At 38.7% G+C, this 25,811-nt stretch overlaps 1 protein-coding gene across 1 annotated transcript in view; it reads left to right on the forward strand.

The window, feature by feature from the left end:
- Positions 1–25,811, forward strand: part of PPP1CB (protein phosphatase 1 catalytic subunit beta) — an 86,640-nt gene that overhangs the window by 9,055 nt on the left and 51,774 nt on the right. The gene's annotated exons all lie outside the window — the stretch shown is intronic.

Consider the following 25,811-nt stretch of genomic DNA (forward strand, 5'->3'; position numbering starts at 1 on the left):
TTTAACGCTAGCTTGCGGCTGGTTTGGGTTACTTTCAGATTCTTTGTAGAAAGATAAACAAGATCACCAGGTTGTAATTCTCATTCTGCCGCACGGTGGCGGTCGGCGTACTTTTTGTAATCCTGTTTGGCTTTGATGAGGTGTTTTTTAATTTGAGTCCATTGTTGAGCTGCTTCCCCCCACCATTTGGTGACGTCTTTGGAAGCTGTAGTAGGGGGGGGGGAAGCGCTTCAAACGGGAATGGTTTGAAGTGGAAGCCATAGACGACTTTGAAGGGAGTTTCTCCCGTAGAAGCGTGTACGCTGTTATTATACTAGAATTCTGCCAAGGGGAGCAAGTCAAACCAATTATCTTGTTGGAAATTAATGTAACAGCGCAGAAATTGTTCTAATATCTGATTAGTTTTTTCCGATTGTCCGTCTGTTTCCGGGTGATGGCTTGAACTTAAACCTTGTTCAATGCCCAGCAGTTGTAAAAGCTCCCGCCAGAAGTTGGCAACGAATTGTCCGCCGCGATCCGAGATCACCTTTGATGGAAAAGAATATTTTTACAATGTTTTTTATAAAGATATCGGCTAGTTTTCTAGCAGAAGGAATTGTGGTGCAAGGTATAAAATGGGCTTGCTTGGAGAACAAATCAACCACGACTAAAATACAGTTGTGCCCCTTTGAGGGGGGTAAGTCAGTGATAAAGTCCATAGAGATTATTTCTCACGGTCGATTTGGCGTTTCTAAAGGTTGTAAGAGTCCCGGAGGTTTGCCCTTTCGGGATTTGGCGCTGAGACAGATGGGGCAAGACGCTACATATTGTGAAATGTCTTTGCGCATGCCTGGCCACCAAAATTGGCGTTGCACTAAGTGAAGCGTCTTTAAGTACCCATAGTGCCCCACCGTGGGAGCATCGTGACAGCGTTGTAAAACTTCTTTCCTCAAACTTTTGGGTACATAGAAGCGATCTCCCCAAAGCCATTCCCCTTGAGCGGATCGTTGTAGTGTGTCTTCGGGCACATCCCCCCCCTCCTTTTCCACTTCAGCTTTCAGTTTTTCTCTCCATCCCTGATCGGGTTGAGGGGAGAGGGTTGTGCGGCTGCGTGTGGTCACCACGCCCCCTAATTGCGTAGGTGAAAAGACTGTGTCAATTGTCTCCTCCCTTTTGCTTTTGTGCTGGGGCATGCGTGATAGAGCGTCGGCCAAAAAGTTGGTTTTGCCCGGGAGAAAGTTTAATGTGAAATCGAATTTAGAGAAGTATTCCGCCCATCTCAGTTGCTTGGCGTTTAGCCTGCGAGGGCTGCGTAGGGCCTCTAAATTTTTATGATCCGTCCAGACTTCGAACGGATGTCGGGCTCCTTCTAACCAATGTCTCCAGGTAGTGAGAGCCGCTTTTACAGCAAAGGCCTCCTTTTCCCAAACATTCCAATTCCTTTCCGCCTCTGAAAACTTTCTGGAAAGGAAGGCGCAGGGCTTGAGCTTCTCATCCGCCCCCCCCGCTGTAGCAGTACGCCCCCAATTGCCGTGTCGCTGGCGTCGACCTGTACTATGAAGGGGCGGTTTTCATCGGGGTGTTGTAGAACGGGCTCTAGTTTCTTCTAGGGGGTCCTCATATTGGGCTCGAATTGCGTCCACTAGCCCTTGGAGTGTATCTAACTCAGGGGCCCAGCCAAGAGGGGGCAGAATGTCAGGTCAATGAACTTGCAGAGCTCTTCTTTCGTTAGGACTCATAGGATATAGACGGCCCTTGGGCAGCGAGGCGCCCGGTAAAATTTCCACGGCACAGTCCGTCCTCCTGTGAGGAGGTAAAGTATTAGCTTCCTCATTGATTCGGGCTGCTCCAGAGACATTATTGCACCAGCTTTAGTAAACGGACTAGTACTTCCTGTGAAAGATTTGGAAATACCTGTCATTTTCGAGCAAATGGATGGCACTAACATGAATCCAGTTACTACCGAAACCACGCCGATCATCACAGGCATGGGACAACATTGGGAAATGAGATCATTTGTCATTAGTGCCACTGCGAAATACCCCTTGATCCTGGGGAGCCGGTGGTTATGCGATCATATCCCCTATATCAACTGGGCAGAGGGAAGCATCACGTTCACCCATGAATCGTGCAAAAATCATCGTTGGAATCAAAACTGGGGGAATGATCCGACTATAACTGAGCCTGCTCTCCTCACCCAGGAAGAAATCAACCAAATACCCAAGCAATACAGAGCGTACACCCAAGCCTTCACAGAGGAAGAAGCTAATACTTTACCTCCTCACAGGAGGACAGATTGTGCCGTGGAAATTTTACCGGGCGCCTCGCTGCCCAAGGGCCGTCTATATCCTATGAGTCCTAACGAAAGAGAAGAGCTCTGCAAGTTCATTGACCTGACATGATTAACCTAAACTGGGGATAATTCATCTCACAATAAATTAACTATAATGTGTTTCTAATAGTATTAAAATCAATATTGTATACAACTGTAAAACTAATATGAAAAGTTGTTATTCTAAAAATCTTCATCTACTTGCATATTAAAGTTATACCAGCAAGAATTAGTCTTTATGTAGAAAACTATGATTTAAATCCAGCCTTACTGACTAGTGATTTAAATCGTGATTTAAATCAGTTTGATTTAAATCAAATCCACCCTGGTAGGAAGAGATGGTAGTTCAAAGAACAATGTACTGTGTGGAACAGGCCGATCACAATAAGAAACCATATATAAGTTAAATATGATTTTAAATTATTTGTTCAGGGAAACAAGCACCTACCTTGTTTAATGAACTTTCTCTTGCAAATGTACCTATTAAGTTCTAAACATAAAACATTTTCCAGTGTTAGCCCCTTCTTCTTTTTTACAGTAGCAGTGTTCTAAATGGTATGAAGCTCTTAAATTATGGGATTATTGAGACAGTTCAAGAACCATGGCAAAACATTATAGGGATCCATAAAATACCCACCAGCAACTATTAATCCGCTGAGCACCTTCCACAGTGTGTAGTGAGAGATGAGATAGGCACTAGTTTGTCACTGTGTCATGCTAAGTTTCTGAGGAAAATAGTGAGGAAATCTTGTTGCTTCTAAGTGCCTCTGAAGACTAGCATTGGTGACAAGACCCTATCCTTTTCAGTGGTGCACACAGCCTTTGCTGACTGGCCACAAATGCCAGCTAAAACTTGGACCCCTTTTACATAGTTCTTAGCATTATTTTATTTCCTGTATAACAGGGTGGATTTGATTTAAATCAAACTGATTTAAATCACGATTTAAATCACTAGTCATTAAGGCTTGATTTAAATCATAGTTTTCTACACAAAGACTAATTCTTGCTGGTATAACTTTAATATGCAAGTAGATGCCTGCCTTACCGATAGGTAAAGGAACTTCATTAAAGTATTCCCAAACTGGGTCTCTTTTATGGCCTGCTGCCATTATAGGTTTTTTCCTCCAAGGAAAGAATGTGATAAACCTCAGGTCATACACACAAAAGATCCAAAGACTTGTGCAGTATTGTGCTCAAAAAGTTTCACTTTCATTTTGTACTGCTTGCCCCTCCCTCCTCACACTTAGTTTCTTCTTGTGCAGATCTATTCCACTCCAAACAATCAGAAAAATATTGTTTCTATTCACTGAACTTCTTGAAACTTAGCACTGGAGGGGTTGATTCTGTCTTCATAGGTTTGTAGAACAATAGGATTAAGGTCTTTTTCTCAACTCTGTTCATGTTATAACATTTTTGCTGTGAAGAAGAGGCATGTGATCTCTGCTGAGCTGACACAAATTCAGTTTTGAGAACTGCAAAACCAAGCACCTGTGATATCATCTTGTAGGCAGAGAAACTGCCCAATAATCTTACAAAAACCTCTGGAAGAGCATGACATTGTGAATGGATTAATGGAATTTATTTACCAAAAAAATTAAATATATACAGCCTTATTCTACATAATTAAAAACTAATCTTTATTTCATGATTATTCATACCTTTGGATGATAATATATTTTCCCCAAAAAGCATTTTATTTTAAAAAATCCGATTTAAATAAAAAAAAATCCAATTTAAATCAAAAATCCGATTTTTTGATTTTTTTAAAAAAATCATTGATTTTTATCCACCCTGCTGTATAAGCAGCCACCTTATTCTGAGTATGATAAAATTTAGCTGTGCTTTCATCTGGGTCTCAGTTCTCTGAGGGCACAGGGTTCCAAAGGCTGATCCATCCCATCCTTTAAATGGTGAGGAGAACTGTTCCATCATAGATGCATCTAGGTAGGAAGGGAGAGTTGTACTGAGTGTATGTGTGTGGTAGGAAGCAATTTTTTTTGTCCTTTCAGCCTGGCGCAGACCTTATGATAGCTTCAGAGCCAGGAGGGAGGAAAACTTACCTTTCCTTCAGAATTGATTCCATCACCAGATGGAGCTTGAGTGGGTTGTGTTTTCTGTGTTCACCTCCTGAGCCAAACTGTAGCACGTTCAAGCTCCCACACTCTCCTTTTAGTCTTGTATGCTTGAGCATGGGAGGGGCTGAGATGTGGGGAATGTTCCTTGAGCCAATCCTAGGATACCTTGCTTGAAGTCAGTATGCTCACGCTGTGTGCTTCCAATCTTGAACAGAAGAGCAGCTGTCCCCAGGCTTGGATCCAAGGAGTTAAGAATCACTTGTGGGGTGGTGAGGAATATAAAAGGAGGGAAAAGGCTTATTTGCTCTCTCCTCTTCACTAAAGTTTTCAGTCCTAAGTCCCACCCTTGTTAGTGAAGTCAAATGCCATATTAAACTGAAAAAACAAAAGAACATCTGAGTTTTCTGTTCAATAATTATCAACAAGCATTATTAATACTTGCAATGCATAACTATGTAGGAAGCTTTCTTAGAATACTAGTTGTTTAATCTGCCATGATGCTATGATGAATCCTCTTGAGACTTGCTTCTGTTTCTCTGCAAAAGTTGCTGCATGCTTGCCTGTGCTTCAGCTTCTTGTTCGGTTTTTTCTTGTATCTGTTTGTAACCCTTGTTCTCTGATCTGGGGAGAGAGACATGTTGCCTTGGCACCTGAGATTGACACATTGTGCCTTTCTGTGCTGAGACAGTTTCACTAGCTAGTTGCATTGCACAGAGATTTTGTTTTGTTCCAGTTCTTGTGCTTGTGATTTCAGTAAAAGCTTTGTTATTCAGCACTTGATTATCTAGAATGCTCAGTTAACTGACATCACCCAAAGGACAAGTTCCTTCATCTCAGCCATCATACCCTTGAATATTCAGGTGTGCCTATGCCCTTAGATAGCCAGCTCAGTGCCTCCTGATGTTGCTGGGCTTCTGACAGCTGATGCTGCTATCTTCCTTGGGTGCCTGTTTCTCCTCAGCCTGCTCTGTGATGTTGGGAGCCAGCTCTGACAGAGGGCTCCTGCATAGTTTGCTTGTGTCTGCCTGCTTCATTGGGCAGTTCAAAGGGAAGGGTCCCTCCAGGCATTGGGTTGCCATGATATTCCCAATGGTGTCGGGATTGATTGCAGATTCCTGTGCGTATTGAGTGAGGAAAGCAGTAAAATAAATTATTTAGCACATTTGATTAACCAGTAACCCATATTCCCCACGAGTGCTGGATAACAAAGCTATTAACGTATATTGGAATTTTTGCCACCTGGCTGTTTACCTTTGGGTGGTCCCAGTCACTGGGATTACACTGTTTTACTGGTTGTATTCTTGTGGGACCTCCCTCAATTTTGTTGCTATATTTTTTTAATCTTTTAGTGTGTATTATTTTTGTCGATTTTAATGTTGTAAACCACTTTGGACCTTGTTTTGAGGGAGAGGCTGTCTAAAAACTGAAAAATAATAAAATAAATAAATGTTTATTTGCAGCACTTTAGACTAAATATCCCTGTTTGCATTCTGTTTATCTGGTCATGTATAAGGAACTAGATTGAGTTAGGGAGTGTTGGCCTGATGCTATGGAAACTTATCTCTCACATCCTCACTCTCTTGTCAATTATTTAATACTTGTTCATTAGGAGGAGTGAAAAATCACCAAAAGTTTCTGAAGTGTAATAGCATTGTTTGCTTCATAAGCTTTTTATTTATTTTTGCACTAGTCAAGACTAGACATGGGCACGAACAGAAAAAAAACAAACATTGATGAACATGATCTGTTCACGAACATGTTCATTGTTCGTGGGGCCAGCAGGCCCTCCTCCAGCTATCAAGATCCCTACCACACCACTCCCAGAAACCCTACCTGAGCAGGTAGCAGGAAATGTACCAATAATAAATAATAGCTTGGCCCCAGAGCCTGGCAGCAGCCCTGGAACTTGAAGAGGTAAATCCCTATCCCACCACACACAAAGAAAATTCAAGCTCCGATGCACTCACCCTGTCTCTCTCTCAAAATGCCAACAGCAACTGTCTCTCCCTCACTGTCTGCAAAACCAGAGCTGGGAGCCCCCTCCCCCCTGCTCTTTGCTTCCTTGTAACAAATTTGGAGCACCACACTTGAAAGGAAGACCAGCCTATCAAGCTAAATTGGGCTTAGATTGGGGGTTTCAGGGCAACAGCAGGAGTTCAGACAGAGTTCAGGCAGTCCCTGCCTCCGGTTGCCAAGGCAATTGATTGCAGGTGCCAGATTGTCTGGCTTGACGAACAGCAATGAAGGAGGCTTACAATGACCACCTGTTCGTTTAGGATGGGGCCTCACTGAACAGCTTGTTCGCGAACAGCTGATTGGGCTGTTCGTGGCTTTTTTTAGTTCATATTGCTGTTCGTGCCCATCTCTAGTCAAGACACAATAGTTTCCATAAATTGATGCAAATTTATTCTGTTCCACTCTAGTACTTCTAATCTAGATTTTGGCTCATGTATTTTATAACATGAGGAGCTGGATTAAGGTTAATTAAGTAAAGGGGAACAGGTTTAGAACACCTTACTCCTGGCTTTCAGATGGCAAAACCTTTTTATTGACCTAATAACATACTTTAAATGATAGATCTGTTGAGATTAGAGATGTAAAATTTCAAGAATTTTTGAAGCTGCAGGAAAAAAACATTCCTCCTCCCAAGATTTTGGGGTGGGGGGTGGGGAATTTGAAATACATAAAACACTTTCTTATCAAAACAACTTTTACTTATTTAACAACATAAAATGCATCATTTATAGCTTATATAAAATTATTCTATCTAGAATATTTATAGATTTAAAAGTGTAATATCATTTTGTATAAGGAAAATTGCACCTATACCCAGTACTTGAGTAAGAGTTGCAAACTGTTGTACTTATGCCGATATCTTTAATTTTTGCTGTCTGAGGGGGGGTGGAAATAAAAATTAAAGGTAGAAAACAAGTTCTGTAATAAACAAAACAATATGTATTGTTTGGACAAACTTTTCTTATAGCCACAACAGGTAGTGCTATCAGCAGGTTTGGATAGTAAGCTAAACTTTGTAAAACACGGAACTGTTTGTTTTTAATGGTACATTATTAGCATGTAGTCAAAATATTTACAACTAAAAAATAAAATTCTTGAAAATGTAGTATATGCCTACAGTTGAAGAGTTCTTAGTGCTCACTAAAATCCCCAGTTTTGCTAGTGGAAAAATAAAATCTTCAAACTTCTTCATGCCAAACCTTTTGTGTATGAATAACCTGACATTAAGGAAGCACTTTACTCATTTAAAAAGGAAAAATAGTAATTTTTCCCAGTGTTTCCCCAAATTTCCCCCTTTTTTATCAGAAAAATTGGGGGGGAAGTCCTGGGCGCGGAAGGAGGCAATGTGAAAAAATCCCCCGCCCCAACTTTTTATTTTATTCCAGGCCTTCATATATCTAATAGATATTTGTGGTTTTTTAGTTTGGAATACAACTGACATTCTTCCCTGGGAATTCCTTTAGATCTTTCTATGTGTGTGCATGCGCGCACACCCCCTCCCCAACACACCAACAAAGTCCCAACTAATTGCTTTAGGAACCAGTTCCCTCCACCAGTTTGCTTGCTTAGTTGGGGTGTAGTTATTCAAGGTGGTTGATCTTTGTGTAAAGCCCAGAACTGCATTCTTTGAAAAAAACAGTACACTGTCCCTTTGCTATATACATATTCTTTGTTACTAGTACTAGTATTTATTTCACATGATAATGCAATATTTCCTTGCTTTTTTTTTTTTGGCATGTATTCCATCGAACTTTTTTCCCCTTTTAGCCTCTTGAGTTCCATGCTGTACTTTGGAATGGACCTCTTCATGACCTTATCTTGTTTGGGTCTCAATTGTTTTTTTACTTACCACCAACCTACCTCATAGGGGTTAGATCAAGATGGGTAGCTGGGTAGCTATGTTAGTCTATCTGTAGCAGTAGAAAAGAGCAAGAATCCAGTAGCACCTATAAGATATACAAAATTTGTGGTAGGGTGTGAGCTTTCATGAGTCATCACTCATTTCTACTAACTTATAGGGTTGTTGTAAGGATAAAATTGAGGAGAATGTAATAAGCCTCTTTGGATCCCTATTGGGGAGATAAAAGGGGGTATACATAAACTAAATAACATAAACCTGTGTGTAGATTGTTTCTATATTGCTGTGTTCTATGTATGTGTTTACAATTTTGAAATTTGTGTGCTGTTTTCTATCATCTCTGTTGTCATGTGTCGATACATTGTTGGGGTCTGTGATTCTTTTTTTTTGTGCACTCTGTAGGTAAGTCACAAATTTTGTGGCTCTGGACCTATTAGTATTGATTAAATCTATTTCCCAGTGGCTGGGTATTGGCTTCTTAAATTGTGTATCCCTGAAGCATCTTATACTGTTACTGATTATTTATACCTAGTTAAAGAATTTAGTTAATAAATGAAGCCAGTCTCTGGACACATAATATGCTAAAAATACAGAAAACACATTCTCAGTAAACTCAATCAGCTCATAAACATTGGGTAGTCTAGGGCTGGTGTCTGCCAAGGTTGTCAGATACATGAACCAGTTTGCATTTGTTTGTCCCATAATTTCTCATGACTAAACCACTGGCTATATTTCAGATGATGAAGATGGGAGTGTCAGCCTGTAAATGCTTACCATACACTGAGAAGTGGACTTTTTAAAGCTGCCTGGGGCATCTAGCTTGTTGTACTATGAATAACAGTTGAGCTTGCTCTTAAGTTTTTCAGTGAAATAGGCGTTGGGAAAAGATGTCATCACAGTTCATAATAACCTCCATCTAACATGTTTTAAAATATTGTTTTTTAATGGTGGCAGCTTTCATTGGTGGTGCAACTAATTACTTGTGTGTTTAGGGTTTGTAGATTTTTGTGATTGTCTTTTTTGGGATAAGGTATCATTTTCAGTCATAATCTACTGCAGTGACTGTTAAATATGAAGCAAGCTTCCTTATGGTAATGTATGTTGCAGGGGATGGGGATAGCTGCCCTCCTTAATCCTTTTCGCTCTGTGTTTGTTGATTTGATCTTGCTTCTGACGTGATCAGGAGTTGGATTGATAGTATATAGGAAGTAAAGTTGCTTTAATAATCTTGTTTTCAAGAGGGATAAAAATCAATGTTTTTTTAAAAAAATCGGATTTTTAAAAATTTAAATTGGATTAAAAAAATGTTTTTGAGGAAAAATCTATCTAAAGATAGTTTTCTGTTACGTTATAGTCCATCTTGAAATAAGGATTAGTTTTTAATTATGTAGCATGAGGCTATATATTCATGCAATGTTTAAATTTGTTGGTAAATTAATTCCATTAATCGATTCACAATGTCATGCTCTTCCAGAGGTTTCTGTAGGATTATTGGGCAATTATTCTGTCTAGAAGACATTACCACAGATGCTTGGTTGTTGTTGTTTTTTTACAAACCTCAAAACTGTGAATTTGTGTCTGCAGTGATCACATACCTCTTCTTCACAGAAATAAATGTTATAAAATAAGCATACACAGTTGACAAAAGACCTTAATCTCATTGTTCCTTTGCAAATCTGTGTACACAGAATCAACTCGTTACCTCTTAAATGCCAAGTTTCAAAAAATTCAATGAATAGAAGATTGTTGGGAGTGGAATAGATCTACACAAAAAGCAAAGTGTGATGAGGAAGGGGCAAGCAGTAAAAATGAGCAGAATACTCTACAAGTCTTTCAGTCTTTGTGTGTATAACCTGAGATTTATCATATTATTCTTTACTTGGAGGAGAAAACCCATAATGGCAGCAGGCCATAAAAGGGACCCAGTTTGGGAATAGAGGACAGTATTTTAAATTTTTCATGTGTAGACGAGGCTGTTAGTCTTAAGTTTTTTTAAGGATGTTTTGTTTAACTACATCAGTTAACAACAGGATGGATTTTATTTAAATCCAATCGATTTAAATCACTAGTCAGTAAGACTAGATTTAAATCATGGTTTTCTACATAAAGACTCATTCTTTTCTACATAAAGACTCTTCACACTTAGCTTCTTGTGCAGATCTATTCTCCCTCTGAGGCAGAGGACATCTTGAAGGGTGATTCCACCCTCTGTTCAGGAAGGCAGGAACAAATCTTCGTACTTCCTGTCTTCCAGGTGGGTGCCACCCTGTTTCTCAGTTCTTTTCCTGCCTCAACAGGGAGAGCAACTTGCCTCCGGACCCGTCATTGCTTTCAAACTTTTACTTTCACTTTTGCCTCTCACTCCTTCTCCTAATCTACATCTGAATACTTGCTATTATCTCCTTCTTTCCCATTCCCCTCTGGGCTTCTTCTAAGCAATTACTGGGAACTCTCTCTCTTTTTCTCCCTTCTTTCCTTTTGGCTGGGGTAGCTGATTCAAAACCTGGGAAGCGACAGCTTCCTCTCTGCAGGAGAGTTAGAAGCCCCCCTCACTGCCACTCTTGATCAAGACATCAGAGGCATTGGCATTCACCTGGAAGGCAGAGCATCGGTCATCCCCTGCACTGAAAGAGCCACTGCATCAAAGCACCCCAAAAAGAGGTGCCATTCCTCCGTGGCTTCAGAAAACGCGGCAACCATTTCTGGCCCCACTGATGACAATGTGGTTGCCAACAGAATGGGAGGTGGCTGCGGAGTGGTTTTCACCACATCCATAAGCCCATTGACAGCCCTAAGACCTAGTGAAGTCCTCTTGAATTTTGCTGAAGGGCAACTAGGATTCTAGAATCCATAGTGGAAGGAACAAGTCTACTCATGAATAATGCATCTTACTCAGGAAACCCAGTAGTGTCTCAGGACTTTCTGAATGTGATCAGGCAGTCCATGAGGGAAGAGATTGCCCATTTCTATCGTAATGTGGGGGGGGGGAGAACAAAGATCCCTCTGACTCATCCTCCTGCTCTTCTTCTCCTAGGCAGAAAAATACTGAGGGTGTGCCCCCACTCACAGAGACCTAGCTGGCCCACCAAGGCAGCTGGAAAAGAATCTTCGGAGAAAAAGAAAGAACTTCCTCAATGGAATCTCACAGGATATGAGGGCAGTGAGAATTCAGACAGGGAAGAGGGGGAATTCCTCTCAGATGAGGAAGAGGATATAGAAATACCTGAACAGTCTGCATGATTTTTCAAATCAGAGGACTATCAATACCTTCTTTCCAAGACCATGTCAGCCTTGGAATTACAAGAAACCCCATCAGGTGAGGTGAGGATACAGGTTCCCCCTCATCTTAACTCAAAAGCAAACCCAAGGGAAATAAGGAATTCTTCCCCAGGTCTGACACAACAGAGAGGGTCTTTCCATTTCCTGAGTTTTTTGAAAAACTGCTAAAGGCAGAATGGGCTAAACCTATGGCCAATAGAAGTTTCCCAGCATCTGTTAAGAAATGGTATGCCTTACTATCTTTCTCTAACCAGCTCTTTCAGGTGCCTTTAGTGGATGCTCCTGTGGCAGCATTGCAGTCTTGTGGTCTACTAACAGCAGATGGCAAGGGTTATGATCCGAGACAATCTTGACAAGAAGGCCGACTTCACTCTGAGAAAGGCCCATGAAGCCACCCCATTGGCCATCAAGGCATCTGCCATAGCCTCAACAGTGTCCAGAGCTACCATCGTACCAGGAATATCTTACAGCTTGTTCCTCCAAGTAACCGCCGATTATTGGGGGGGGCTAACAGGATCTTTAAGGCTGGCTCCGTAGCAGATGCAAATTTGTACTCCCTGATCTTTTCTTTCAGGGCTATGGCATCTGCAGCAGCTGTCAGAAGATCTCTATGGCTGAGGACTTGGCAAGCTGACTCTCGCTCTAAATTGATAATTACGGCCTTTCCCTTCCAAGGAGCCAGACTGTTTGGAGATGCCCTCGACAAGATATTCATAGAGACCAGGGACAAAAAAAAGGTGATGCCTAAAACGTTGAATCGCAGTGACAGGAGACCCTCCAGCAATTACTCCTTTTGCTCCCACAAAGTACTACCAAAATTTAATAAGGACAGGCAGAGGATTATCCTGGGCCCCTTCCAAACAAGGCTTCAGAAGCAGACATCCATACAACCTATTCAACAAGCAATTTCCAATCAGAAGCGACAAACCAATACGTGACAACAAGCAGAACAAAGCATGACTGTGGACGACTACTGGTAGGGGGATGCCTCTGGCACTTTCAGGAGAAGTGGATCAACTCTCAAGCGGATGCTTGGTGTTTGGAGATAGTTTCCAGAGGATACTCCCTAGAATTTGCAAGAACCCCACCGGACCATTTCTTCTCTTCTCCCCTCCACAAGAACCCAGACAAACTTCACAGGACATATGCCGCCATCCAGCACCTTCTCAGCATTCATGCCATAGAACCCGTCCCCATCACAGAGCAGGGACAGGGCGTGTACTCCATCTTTTTCATGGTTCCAAAAAAGAATGGAGACTGGAGAGCAATTCTGGATCTGAAGTTCCTCAACAAATTTATCAGGCTGAGACACTTCAGAATGGAGTCACTGAGATCAATTAAAGCTTATCTCCACATCCCAATCTTCCTTAGACACAGATGATTTCTCCGCTTCTGTCTCGGAAATCTACACCTGTAGTTCAGAGCCCTCCCATTTGGCCTCTGTACAGCACCCAGGGTCTTCACAAAAATCCCGATTCACCCAATTGTACAATTAAGAAAACAAGGGATTCACGTTCATGCATATTTGAACAATCTGTTAATCAGATCAAACTCCCAAGTCCAAAGCATAGATAGGTACAGGAAGCACTATACAGTGCCTACAGGACTTTGGCTTTCTAATCAACCTTAGAAAAGCTCTCTTTATCCCAGTCAAAGATTGGAACACCTGGGAATCCTGATAAACACAACAAACAATTGCACCTTCCTAACCGAAACAAGAGCAAAAAAGATAAAAGAAATGTCTCATTCTATTCTCAAAGCCAGGTTCTCATTCTTGATGACCCTTGCCAAACTGATGGGACTCTTAATCTCAAGTATCAACACTATTCAGTGGGGTCGGCTCCGTACCAGACCTCTTTAACAACTCCTGAGACCCTTCCAGTTAAAAATTATGAACAAGGTGGACCTTCCCATTTGGGTTCCTGCAAAGGTAAAGTCCAGCCTCATATGGTGGACCAAAACTTCCAATCTCTGCCAAGGGAAGTAATACCTCAATTCGAATCTGAAGCAGATTTTCACGGACGCCAGCCTATTGAGCACTTCTCTTCTTTGTTGGCTTGAAGGAGTTTTTAAGGCCTTAACACATGTAATCTTGAGTAGCTCACTATATTAGGTTCTAATTTGAAGTTCACATTCTGGATCTTTGTAAATATTGTGTACAGTAGAGGTGGGCACGAAACGGGGGGGAAATCGAACCGTGCAGTTCATGGTTTGGCCTGTTTCACGAACCACGAATTTTCACAAACTTGCCTCAGTTCACAAATCAGTTTGTAGGGATTAAATGCCCCTTTCTGTGCTGCTGCGAAGTGGCATGGAAAGGGGCATTTCACCCCCGCAGGCTTGGATCAGCTGCTTGTCGAGGAGATCCCTGACAAGCAGCTGATCCGGGGGTGGAAATGCCCTGTTCCCTACTGCTGTGAAGTGGCACGGAAAGGGGCAGGTTTGGATCAGCTGCTTGTCGGCAGACCGGTTCATGAAAAACGGGCTTCCACAGACCGCTGGTTTGCGAAGCACGAACCAGTCCGGTTCATGATGAACTTCAGTTCGTCTTGCAGTTCGTGCCCATCTCTAGCGCACAGTATTGCTTGTTATGGTAGGTGGTTGTCCTGGTGATGTATTTGAGAAACCTAATACTGATTTCCCAGTCTAGTATAAATGAGAATGAGACAAGTTTGCCAAGGCAACCAGGAGACATGGGTCTTCTACTTTAGTCTACAAGAGTCTTTGCAATGGGACTTCTGTTGGTAAATGGCAGCTTCGGTTGAAGAGTCACATTTAGCCTGTGGTGAGGTGGTAACTGTTGCTCTCCCCCAATAGTCTTGTCATTTATTGTTACCTCAGTATACTAATTAAGCCTTTTACTTGTTCTAAAAGCTGGGGTGATTGTGGTGATTTTTCTGTCTTCCATGACAGAAGTGGTTGTCACTAGATCACCATGTGTATGCCCATAGCCAAATAATGTCTAGGGTCTTTTCATTTATTTTTTTTAGGCAGAAATATTGTGGATGAACAGAGCCTTAACTACACAGAAACAGAGAGATTCCTTGTGTCCAGACAGGCACAACTTATTTTATCACACAACGAAATATTGGTAGGGTTAGAATCTAGTTCATTAGATATTAAGCAGTTTGGTTACCAGTTCTTTCTCTCTCCTCTCCCCACCCCTCCAAATCGGGCTGTGCTCTAAATTCTATTGTGACACATTTTGTTCTTGGGAGTTGCAATCATTATTTAACCCAGAAGGGTGTATATATGCATTTAATGTTAATATATAGAGTTCCTAAGCAAAATCTATCTTAATACGCAACAAATATTTACCGCTGAATTTGTTTGAGGTCTCTGGCATCAGTGGTAGCAAAGCATGCTGTATTCTAATACTCACAGCTGAAACATATTTGTTAAATGAAGAGAATTATTATCCAGTGCTAAAACATGATATCCATGAAGACCGTTTCCTGCTGCTATTTTTGCAGTTTGGTTCCCATTGTGTTATGCTCCAGGAAAATCTCTATAATTGCCTTACGTAAGACAGAAAACTGCCTCATCACTTAGAAAACATGATTGTACCAGTTTGGTGTAGAGGATAAGAGTGCGGGACTCTAATCTGGAGAACCGGGTTTGATTCCCCACTCCTCTTCTTGAAGCCAGCTGGGTGACCTTGGGTTAGTTACAGCTTCTTGGAGCTCTCTCAGCCCCACTCACCTCACACGGTGATTGTTATTGTGGGGATAATAATGACATACTTTGTAAACTGCTCGAGTGGGCGTTAAATTGTCCTGAAGGGTGGTACATAAATTAAATGATGTTGTTGTTATTTGCCCTCAGCTTCCGCCCTCTCCAGAATCTGAAAAGAGAATTAATATGGCCATCAGTGTCTGCACCTTCTAATGTTGACTCTCCACAGCACTTCTTTAGACATAGGATCTCTGCAGACACAAATTTACAATTTTGAGAACTGTAAAACCAAGCATCTGTGATAATATCTTCTAGATACAAAAATTGCTCAATGATCTTACAGAAACCTCTGGAAGAGCATGACATTGTGAATGGATTAATGGAGTTCGTTTACCAAAAAATTTAAACATTTCATGAATATGTAGTCTCATGCTACATAATTAAAAATTAATCCTTATTTCCTGATGATAACCTTTGGACTATAATGTATCTTAAATTGAAAACTATCTTTAGATTTTTTCCACAAAAAACATTTTATTAAAAAAATCCGATTTAAATAAAAAAATCTATTTTTAAATTTTTTAAAAAAATAATTGATTTTTATCCATCCTGTTGCAGATACATCCAGTACTAGAGACAGTGCTACAAAGTGCTGTACCCTATACTGTCTTAGTGCATCCATATTAATTTCTGCCACCTGAGAAATAGAAAAAATAAGTTGAAATTGCAAAATAAATCTTGTAGCAAACAAGAATGTAAGTCACAATAGGCCTTGCAGCATATTTAAATAAAACATCCTGAAAAGCATGTCATCTGTTCAAGGGTGTCTGAGTGTTCCCTTTAAAAAAAAATCTGGCGTGGGGAAGGGAAAACTTGGGGGTTTGTGTGCCTTCACATCTCTTAATCGGAATTGTCATTACCTTATGAGTTTGTCTTATATAAAAATATTTATGCTGCAATTTTTTTTAATTTCAACAACTTTTATTAATTATAGAACGGAGACAATAACAATAAACATTAAATAGCAAATACATGGAGTAATATAGTAGTTATACAAGATTGTAGGTTTCAAAGAAAAACACTCTGGAGTTCCAGTGGTTCAAGAATGGTGGAGACTGATTTTTCCAAAAATATGCTATTGATGATTTTGCTATAGCAAGTAGGTTATTAATTAAATCTCGTTGAGGTGTTGGCATGTTTACCCCTTGCCATAGATTTAAAAAAATTAATTGAGGCTCTAAGGGTATGTCGTAGTTTGTTATTAATTTTATTTGCTTTAAAATCTCCCAGAATGTTTTGATTTTAGGGCACTGCCACCAAAGGTGGGCAAGTGCCTATTTTTCCGCATTTTTTCCACCACACGGGTGAATATTTTGATGTGATCACAGATAGCTTTTTTGGGGTTAGGTACCAATGTGTTAGAATTTTAAATGATTGTAATTTTATATTTATTGCTTTTGAGTTTAGAGTGGGGGATGACCAAATTTCTTTCCATTGATTTTGAGAGATTTGCAAATCACAATCCTGCTGCCACTTTTTTGATATGCATATTGTTTTGGCTTATGAAGCTGTATAAAAATTTTATATATTTTTGAGATCAGTCCTCTTTTGTGGTGAGTATTCATGTCTAAGAGTTCTTCAAAGTGTGTTTTTGGAACCAATGTTATGTCTTTTTGGTGTATTTTGTTTACCACGTTGGTCAGTTGTAGGTATGTAAACCAGGGGATGGTAGTGTTCAATTTCTTTTCTAAGTCAGTTTTTGTTACAAGGCCCATGTTTGATGTTATATCTAAAAGGCGTATGTTTTTTAAGAATGTCCATTGCTTACTATTTAAAAAGTTACAGCCTGGTGGAAACCATTCTTATAAAAGAATAGTTGAGTACCGTGACAATGGTGGGAACAGTTTATCTTTGTAATGATCCCATAATTTTAGTAGGCCTGTCCAAAATATGTTGTTGTCGGTTTGAATTGGTCTGAGACGCTTTTTGCACCATAATATTTCGTGGATTGACATAGGAGAGTGTAGTGTCTCTAATACCTGTGACCAGATTGTCTCCTCCTTAGATCTTAGAATTTGTAGTATGATGGAAAGGTGGATTGAATGTGCATACAATTCAATGTCTGGATATTTAAAGCCCCCGTTATGAGGACATTGTCGCAGTATGTGAAATGCAATTCTGGGTCGTTTGTGATTCCATAAAAAGTTATTGAAAATTGTTTGCCATTGTCTCAGCGTTTTTTGTGGTATTGATATAGGGATGGTGCAAAATAAAAAAATCATTTTGGGAAGTAAAAAAGATTTGATCAAGTGATATATGGAATACCAGTTGTGCTGTTGTTTATCCCATGTTAGGATTAGTTTCTTTATCTCTTGTATTGTCTGTATATGGTTATATTTCGTTAGGTGGTCCAAATTAGCTGGGATGTTAGCTCCCAAATAAGGAAGATATTTAGTATTCCATTGGAATTTGAAGTTTGAAGAGAGCTTGGTTTTATTTGCTTACGAGAGATTGATTGGCATAAGCATTGATTTTTGTATGTTGACCCTCAGGCCTGAGATATGTGAAAATGCATCAAGAGTTTTTTGTAATTGTGGTAGTGATGTATCTGGTTGCGTGATGTAAAGAAGCATATCATCTGCAAACATGCTCAGCTTGTATGATTGAGATGCAATTTTGACACCATGAATTTGTGGATCGTTTCGTATTTCGTTAGCTAAAGGTTCTAGTGCGATTGCAAATAAAAGTGGCGACAGTAGGCACCCCTGTCTAGTTCCCCTTGTAAGATTTATTTTCAGCGATGATGTATTATTAAACTGTACTTTAGCTTTGGCTTTTGAATATATGACTTGAAGGGCTTGGCAGAATTTGGGACCGAAGTTCATGTATTGTAATAAGTAGTGTAGGTATGTTGTTTCCAGGGTATCAAAGGCTTTTTCTATGTCCATTGATGCCAGTAATAATTCTGATTTTTAGTGTTTATAAGTGGATATTATATTTAGGGTTTTATGGATATTGTCCGTTATCTCTCTCCCGGTGATAAAACCGGATTGATCTGGATGAATATAATCCTTTATTATAGAGTTGAGTCTTTGGGTCATAACAGATGTAAAGATTTTATAATCTTGATTGAGAAGCGAAATGGGACAGTATGAGGCCGGATTGAGGTGGTTCCTACCTGGTTTCGGAATAACTATTATATTTGCTTCTTTCCATGAAGGGCGTTAATTGCTAGTGTTTAGTAGTTAATTGCATGCTTCAGTGAGCGGTTGGATTATGATTGTGCTGAATTTTTTATAAAATTCCGGAGGGAAACCATCGGGACCTGCTGATTTGTTATTTTTTAAACTCTTGATTGCTGTTTGTAGTTCTATGTGAGAAATTGGATTATTTAGCAATTGACAGTGTTCTTCTTTTAGTTGTTTGATATGTTTTGAGTTAGCTAAGAATTTTTGTATTTCATTTGTAGGGGGGTTAGATGAGGTGTACCATTTAGTGTAGAATTCCTTAAAGCAGTGTGTAATGTCTGTCAATTTGTGTAGAATGTTTCCTTTTTTGTCTTGAACTGCTTTAATAATGTTAGATGCCTTTTTATCTTTTACTTTCCATGCCAATAGCTTTAGCTGTTTAGGTGTATGAAACCAAAATTTTTGTTTTAGGTATAATAAATTTTTTTGAATTTGGTTAGTTTCTATGGCCTCTAAAAATTTGCGTTTGTGTAATAATTTGCGATAAGTCTTATTGCTTCCTGTTTTTTTATGTTGTTTTTCCAAAAGAGAGATATTGTCCAATATTGATTTTTTTGTAATTGTTTTGATTTGTTTACATGGGCTGAAATTGATATCAATTGCCCTCTTAGGTCTGCTTTGAGAGCGTCCCATCTAATGTGGGGAGATATCTCTGGTGAATTGTTGTCTTATAGATAGTCTGTAATAGACCTTTCAATTTCCTTGGAGGTGAGTTCTTTTTGTAAAAGGGATTTATTAAAGGTCCAGTGCCTTTCAGGTATATTTTGGGAGTTTAAAGAGAGTAAGCACAAAGTCCAAGCGTGGTCTGAGTTAGTGATATTGCCAATTTGTGTATTTGTTACGTTGTTTTTTATGTTTTCAGTTGTTAAAATACAGTCAATTCTTGTGTGTGTTTTGTGTCTAGATGAGTAGTATGTGTAATCTTTTTCAATTGGATGCTTTGTGCGCCAATGTCCGTTAGGTGGTATTTTTTCAGTATAGATGGTCATTCTGTGTCTTGTTTTTTTCCACAGTTTGAGTGTTTATAGTGTGACTTATCTAACTTATAGTTACTGACATAATTAAGGTCCCCTCCTATAATTGTTTCTCCCAGTTGAAATTTGGTTAATTTAGTAAGAGTATCTTCAAGAAATTCTAATTGACTGGAGTTTAGGGCGTATATTGAGCCTAGGGGTATTGGTTGGTTGTCAGTTGCACCTTTTATGAATATAAATCTTCCCATAGGGTCTATTAAAGTAGATTTATGTTGATAGTTAACTGATTTAGATATTATTATCGAAACTCCCCGGGATTTCGATGATCCTTTGGCATTGTATTGTTGTTGGATCCATTTTGCCTTTAATACTGTATTATTAAAAGAATGGAAGTGAGTTTCTTGGAGGAGGGCTATATCTGCTTTTTGTTGTGCCAAAACATTCAAGATTTTCTTTCGTTTAATATTGTTGTTAAGGCTTCTTATGTTGTAAGATAGTATTTTAATATTGGTTTGCATAATTAGATGAAATAATTTCAATATATATATTATAATATACCTTGATTATATAAATTTAGGTTCCGTCTGACAGATACAAATTTGTTTAAAGAGATGTAGGTGGCTTTCTTTTTCTTTGTTTGTGGTTGGGTTTGTACAAAGAAATAGGATCAGGGTGGATTTGATTTAAATCAAACTGATTTAAATCACGATTTAAATCACTAGTCAGTAAGGCTTGATTTAAATCATAGTTTTCTACATAAAGACTAATTCTTGCTGGTATAACTTTAATATGCAAGTAGATGAAGATTTTTAGAATAACAACTTTTCATATTAGTTTTACAGTTGTATAAAATATTGATTTTAATACTGTTAGAAACACACTATAGTTAATTTATTGTGAGATGAATTATCCCCAGTTTAGGTTAATCATTCATATTTGGACAACTTTTGTTGTACTTTATTGGAAGGAGAAAAATAATCATTACCTTAATAATAACAATTTAAATAGTTTTATTTATTCAACTGAAACAATAACATTACAGCATATGTTATTTGCTTAAACAAACATCCATGTTTGTTAACTAATTTGGCTAAACAAAATATATATATTTTAAGAAACTTAGACTGTCAGCCCAGCCTACACATGAAAAACTTAAATACTGTCCTCTGTAGCTCACTCATCATCTTCATCTTCTTCTTTGTTCATAATCTGGAAAAGAAAAACAAGCTTTCCTGCTTTATCGGGTCCCAAACGATTTCTCAATTTAGAATGAATGAGTCCAAAGGAAGAGAATATTCTTTCAACGCCTGCAGAAGAAGCTACTGCTGTTAAAAGTGAAATCATTACTTGAACAGTCTCTAAATCCAAGTGCTTAAGTGACTTCCACCAGTTCACTGGTGTGACTTCCTTTAAAATATCTTCAGCAAACATATATTTCTTGAATGGTTCCCCCTTAGCTCTGAAGTTTATTATAGTTGGCATTACAGATGGATGATTGCTGGATACCCATGTCATAGCTAACTCCTCTTCCTCAGCACTTAAGTTTTGACCCTGGTACTGGATATTGACAATATTTGCCAAAAAATGAGCTGGAGACAGTGCTTGTCCCATTCGTTTTTTTAATGCTTGTAATTTAATTCTGTCCATGTGTAGTTCTGTTTTTAAGTGTTCACTCAGTTCCTTCCAAATTTCAACAGCATCAGCAGTAAAACAGCTCTTTTTCTGTGTTTTGTTTAAAGCTTCAGAGATGGGTTTCAGGATGCTCAGCATATGTTCAACATTTCTCTTAAGCCCAATGTTGAGGATTTTGGCCGTGACAGTGCCATCTATTTTATCTCGATTTTGTTCACAAACTGTCATCAGAATAGGCCAGTTCTTGATATACTGCATTTTGCACGCATGCCTGCCTTACCGATAGGTAAAGGAACTTCATTAAAGTATTCCCAAACTGGGTCTCTTTTAAGGCCTGCTGCCATTATAGGTTTTTTCCTCCAAGGAAAGAATGTGATAAACCTCAGGTCATACACACAAAAGATCCAAAGACTTGTGCAGTATTGTGCTCAAAAAGTTTCACTTTCATTTTGTACTGCTTGCCCTTCCCTCCTCACACTTAGTTTCTTCTTGTGCAGATCTATTCCACTCCAAACAATCAGAAAAATATTGTTTCTATTCACTGAACTTCTTGAAACTTAGCACTGAAGGGGTTGATTCTGTCTTCATAGGTTTGTAGAACAATAGGATTAAGGTCTTTTTCTCAACTCTGTTCATGTTATAACATTTTTGCTGTGAAGAAGAGGCATGTGATCTCTGCTGAGCTGACACAAATTCAGTTTTGAGAACTGCAAAACCAAGTATCTGTGATAATATCTTGTAGGCAGAGAAACTGCCCAATAATCTTACAAAAACCTCTGGAAGAGCATGACATTGTGAATGGATTAATGGAATTTATTTACCAAAAAAATTAAACATATACAGCCTTATTCTACATAATTAAAAACTAATCTTTATTTCATGATGGAATAACCTTTGGATGGTAATATATTTTCTTCAAAAAGCATTTTATTTAAAAAAATCCAATTTAAATCAAAAAAATCCGATTTAAATAAAAAAAATCTGATTTTTTTGATTTTTTTAAAAAAAATCATTGATTTTTATCCACCCTGAATAGGATGCTAGATCTTAGCACTTACAAATTAGTTAGTATTAAATGAACTTGCGTTGCTTAATGACACACAGGTTATTTCAAAAATGCTTTAGAAAACTCAAATTAAAACTATTAACTTTATATATAGTAGTTAACAGTAATTATAAACTGACAATGTTTATATGTGTATAAGTTATAAGATCAAAGTACACATTATATAATTAAAAATAACTATATATCAATTCAATATATGGATAACAATCTCCAATCTTAATATTATGTTTGTATAGTATATTATTATTTAGCACTTTGTTATAACCCTCCTCAAATAACAGTAAACCTTAATTCAACAAGTAAACTTAATAGAATAAAAATAACAGTTACAAAACTATTCAAAAATGCTGGGGAAAATTCAAATTGATAGTATTAACTTTGTATATTAACATTTTTATAGATTTATAATTTTTATCAAAGTAAATATATGTGTGTGTGTGTGTGGTTTTTTGTTTTTCTTTTTAATTTTTATTTTCTTTTTTGTCACAAGGCTTTAAATTAATATATAAGTAACAGTTTCTAATATATATGTTATATTATTATATAATGCAATATAATACTCCACTGATAACAATAAACCTTTAACTCAACAAATAAACTTAATGAAATATTTTATTATTATTGTTTTTTTATATTGATAAACTCTATATTATTTTTTCTTGTTTCCCCTCTTTCCCACCCTCTACCCCCACTCCCTTCTCCCCCAAAGACAAAGATTATTAAATACTGCCATTAAATTCTTGATACAAACTAATTAAAGCTCCCTTTACCCTCCCACCACCCCCTCTCCCTTCTCATTCCCCTTCCTCTCTTTTAAAATCCCTCACTATTATTTAATTAAGGATCTTCTTTTAACTAAAGCTTCACAACGTGTAATGCAGAAAATAAAATCAACTATTGTAACTTCTAACAGATAAATTTAACAGTTTAATATGTGCTGCCCCAGCTCCTATAGTTGGTGCGTTAAACTTCACTCACCAGCTATTGGAGTTCTACCCAAAAACAAGCAGGAGCTGGGCTTAAATATATTGCTTTTTATCTTAACAAGCTCTATAAATAAGTCTTGAAAACGAAAGGCTAAACTAAAGAGGTCACAGTTCCCCCTTTCCCTAAAACCTGGCATAGAATGCTAACAAAAATTGTAGTAACTAGCATAACATTTCTAGTGATGCAGAAGAAGGTTATATAAGAGTTCTTCTTTTCCTTTTATTTTTTCAGTTGTACCTAACAGGAATTTTGCTTCCTTTGCTTGGTGAAAATTCCCGTGGCATCTTCCTTTTTTGTGATGTCTTATCTATATCCATGGAGATTTCCAAATTCAGATCAAGCAAGAGGGAAGATCCTGAGTCTGAATCTGTTGCAGTATAATGCTTTCCCTGATAGTAGACAGACAGCTTGGTGTAGTTTATCCATCTGTATTGAATCTTTGCTTTCTGAAGAGCTTCAGTTGTTTTAAGCTCTTTTCTTTTGTTCAAGACTTCTCCAGGTAAGTCAGTAAAGACTTGTATGGGTTTGTTATTAAGCAGGATGGAGCCTTTATTTTTTGCTTCTAGTAATATCTTTTTACGGATTTTTTGGTCAGCAAACTCTGCTAAAATATCTCTACATTTTGATCTTTCTTTTGGCCCAAACGATAGGCCTTGACAATTATTGGAGCTTCTCCCTCCTCAGAGGCAATAGCATTTGCTAGCCATGAAGCCAGCCGTGATGTTAGGTTTTCATTTAAAGTTAATGATTCTTCTATGCCCCTGAAACGGAGGTTTCGCTGCCGAGAGTTGATCTCAAGGAGCAGAACTCTCTCTTGGAGGTTTGTGTTTGCATTTTGCAGCTCTTTTATATTGCTGCAGGCTGAGTTGCAAAGTTCCAGTGCTTCCTCCGCTTTACTGTTAGTGTTTCTTAAATCTTGCTTGATTTCTGATAGCTAATCGTTTATAGGACGTGGGAGCAGAGCTATTTCATCAAGCATACTGATTTTAAGAATTTTTAGTTGTGCAGAAAGATCTATTTCTGGGTGGCAAGAATCAGCATTAGCGTTTATATTTGTTCCGTCTGCCATTTTGGCACCTTCTCTGCCTGCTGTTTCTTGTAAGGTTGTTTGGCTCGGAGACTAAAAGAATTCTTGCAATTTTTTAGCTGCTTTACTTGATTGCTTTTTGTCCGAGTCTTGCTTGCCCATAATTTCTCGGACTGAGATAAAGTTATGCTGCTTACCGCCAGGAAGTTGGGCTAGGGAGGATTGGAGCTCTCTAGAATGCACCCGACTCCATTACTGCCAGTGCCATGCCCCCTATGCTGCAAATTTTGAGTAAAACTTTGTCTTTAAAAGCATTCATTTCAAAAGAGAGTATTTCATAGGAGCACCCCTAAATTTCCTACTTTTTCTTTCTGATATTTTGTCTCCTTCCTCCTGCGACTCATGTCAACAAATACTGCCCCCCCCCCCCAGTTATTGGTTGACATGAGTCGCAGGATCCTGAGAATGGAGGTCGGAAGGCTGGAGCAGGAGGAAGGAGACCCTCACTCTCTCCCCTTCAATTAGCTATTGGTAGATCCTGCAATCCGGGGAATCCGCTACCTTTGTATTGGAAAGAATAAGTGTGCGAGGGGAATGAAGGAGGAACACTTGGCAAGACTTGTGCTCATGGATTTCTCAATACAACCCTCTGGTTTGTATTGGGAGCAGTATATCTACTTAGCTAATAACACATTTTCATTTCAGGATGCAACAATCCATTTCCCACATACCCTCTGCCCTAATTCCATGAGTTGGTGTATGTGTTCAAGACCCAAGGAAAATGTGTTTGTTTTTAGTCTACCGAAATCTTTCTACTCTGTTACCATTACAGTGTATAAACTTGCTGCAAAATATAACTCTGGGTTATTAGACGGTTTCATTGTATCTTTCCAGGAGCCCATCTTCTAACCAGATGTTACTTCTGGTGGGTCCTGTTATGTGATTGACAAGGAGGGAACATCCCGGATGTTTGTGATTATATGTCACATGGAATGAAGAATATACATAATAAATAGAATTGTACATTGTCAGCACTTGGCATATACCCTAGCCATAAGTACTTAGTGTGTGGGTGGGGGGGAGAGTTTGTTGTTGCTGAGCAACAGGACGCATTGCTCTCCTGATGGGACTTGGCGTGTTGTAACAACAACAACATTCGATTTATCTATCACCCTTCAGGATGACTTAACACCCACTCAGTGTTTTACAAAGTATGTCATTATTCGCACAACAATAATCACCCTGTGAGGTGGGTGAGGCTGAGAGAGCTCCTAGAAGTTGTGACTGACCCAAGGTCGCCCAGCTGGCTTCAAGTGGAAGAGTGGGGAATCAAATCCGGTTCTCCGGATTAGAGTCCCACGCTCTTAACCACTACACCAAACTGGCTCCCATATAACAGTAACTTACTGTTCCCCATATGTTCCAGACTATCTGTATTTACATCATGTCATTTGGGTCACCATTGTGTTCATGCTTCTACCACCACCCCATGATACTGTGATAGAGTTGCTGAAATGAAACCAAATTATTTTGATATATTGATTCTTTATTGTTAAGAATCTCTATTGAAGCTGAAAAGTATTAGAGGTACATCTCTTCTTTACCTATGTATACCATGCATAATACTTAATGTTGTGCACTGATAAGGATTGACCACAATTTC

Source organism: Eublepharis macularius, chromosome 1 (genome assembly GCF_028583425.1).
Source record: "Eublepharis macularius isolate TG4126 chromosome 1, MPM_Emac_v1.0, whole genome shotgun sequence".
In the NCBI taxonomy this organism is placed as follows: domain Eukaryota; kingdom Metazoa; phylum Chordata; class Lepidosauria; order Squamata; family Eublepharidae; genus Eublepharis; species Eublepharis macularius.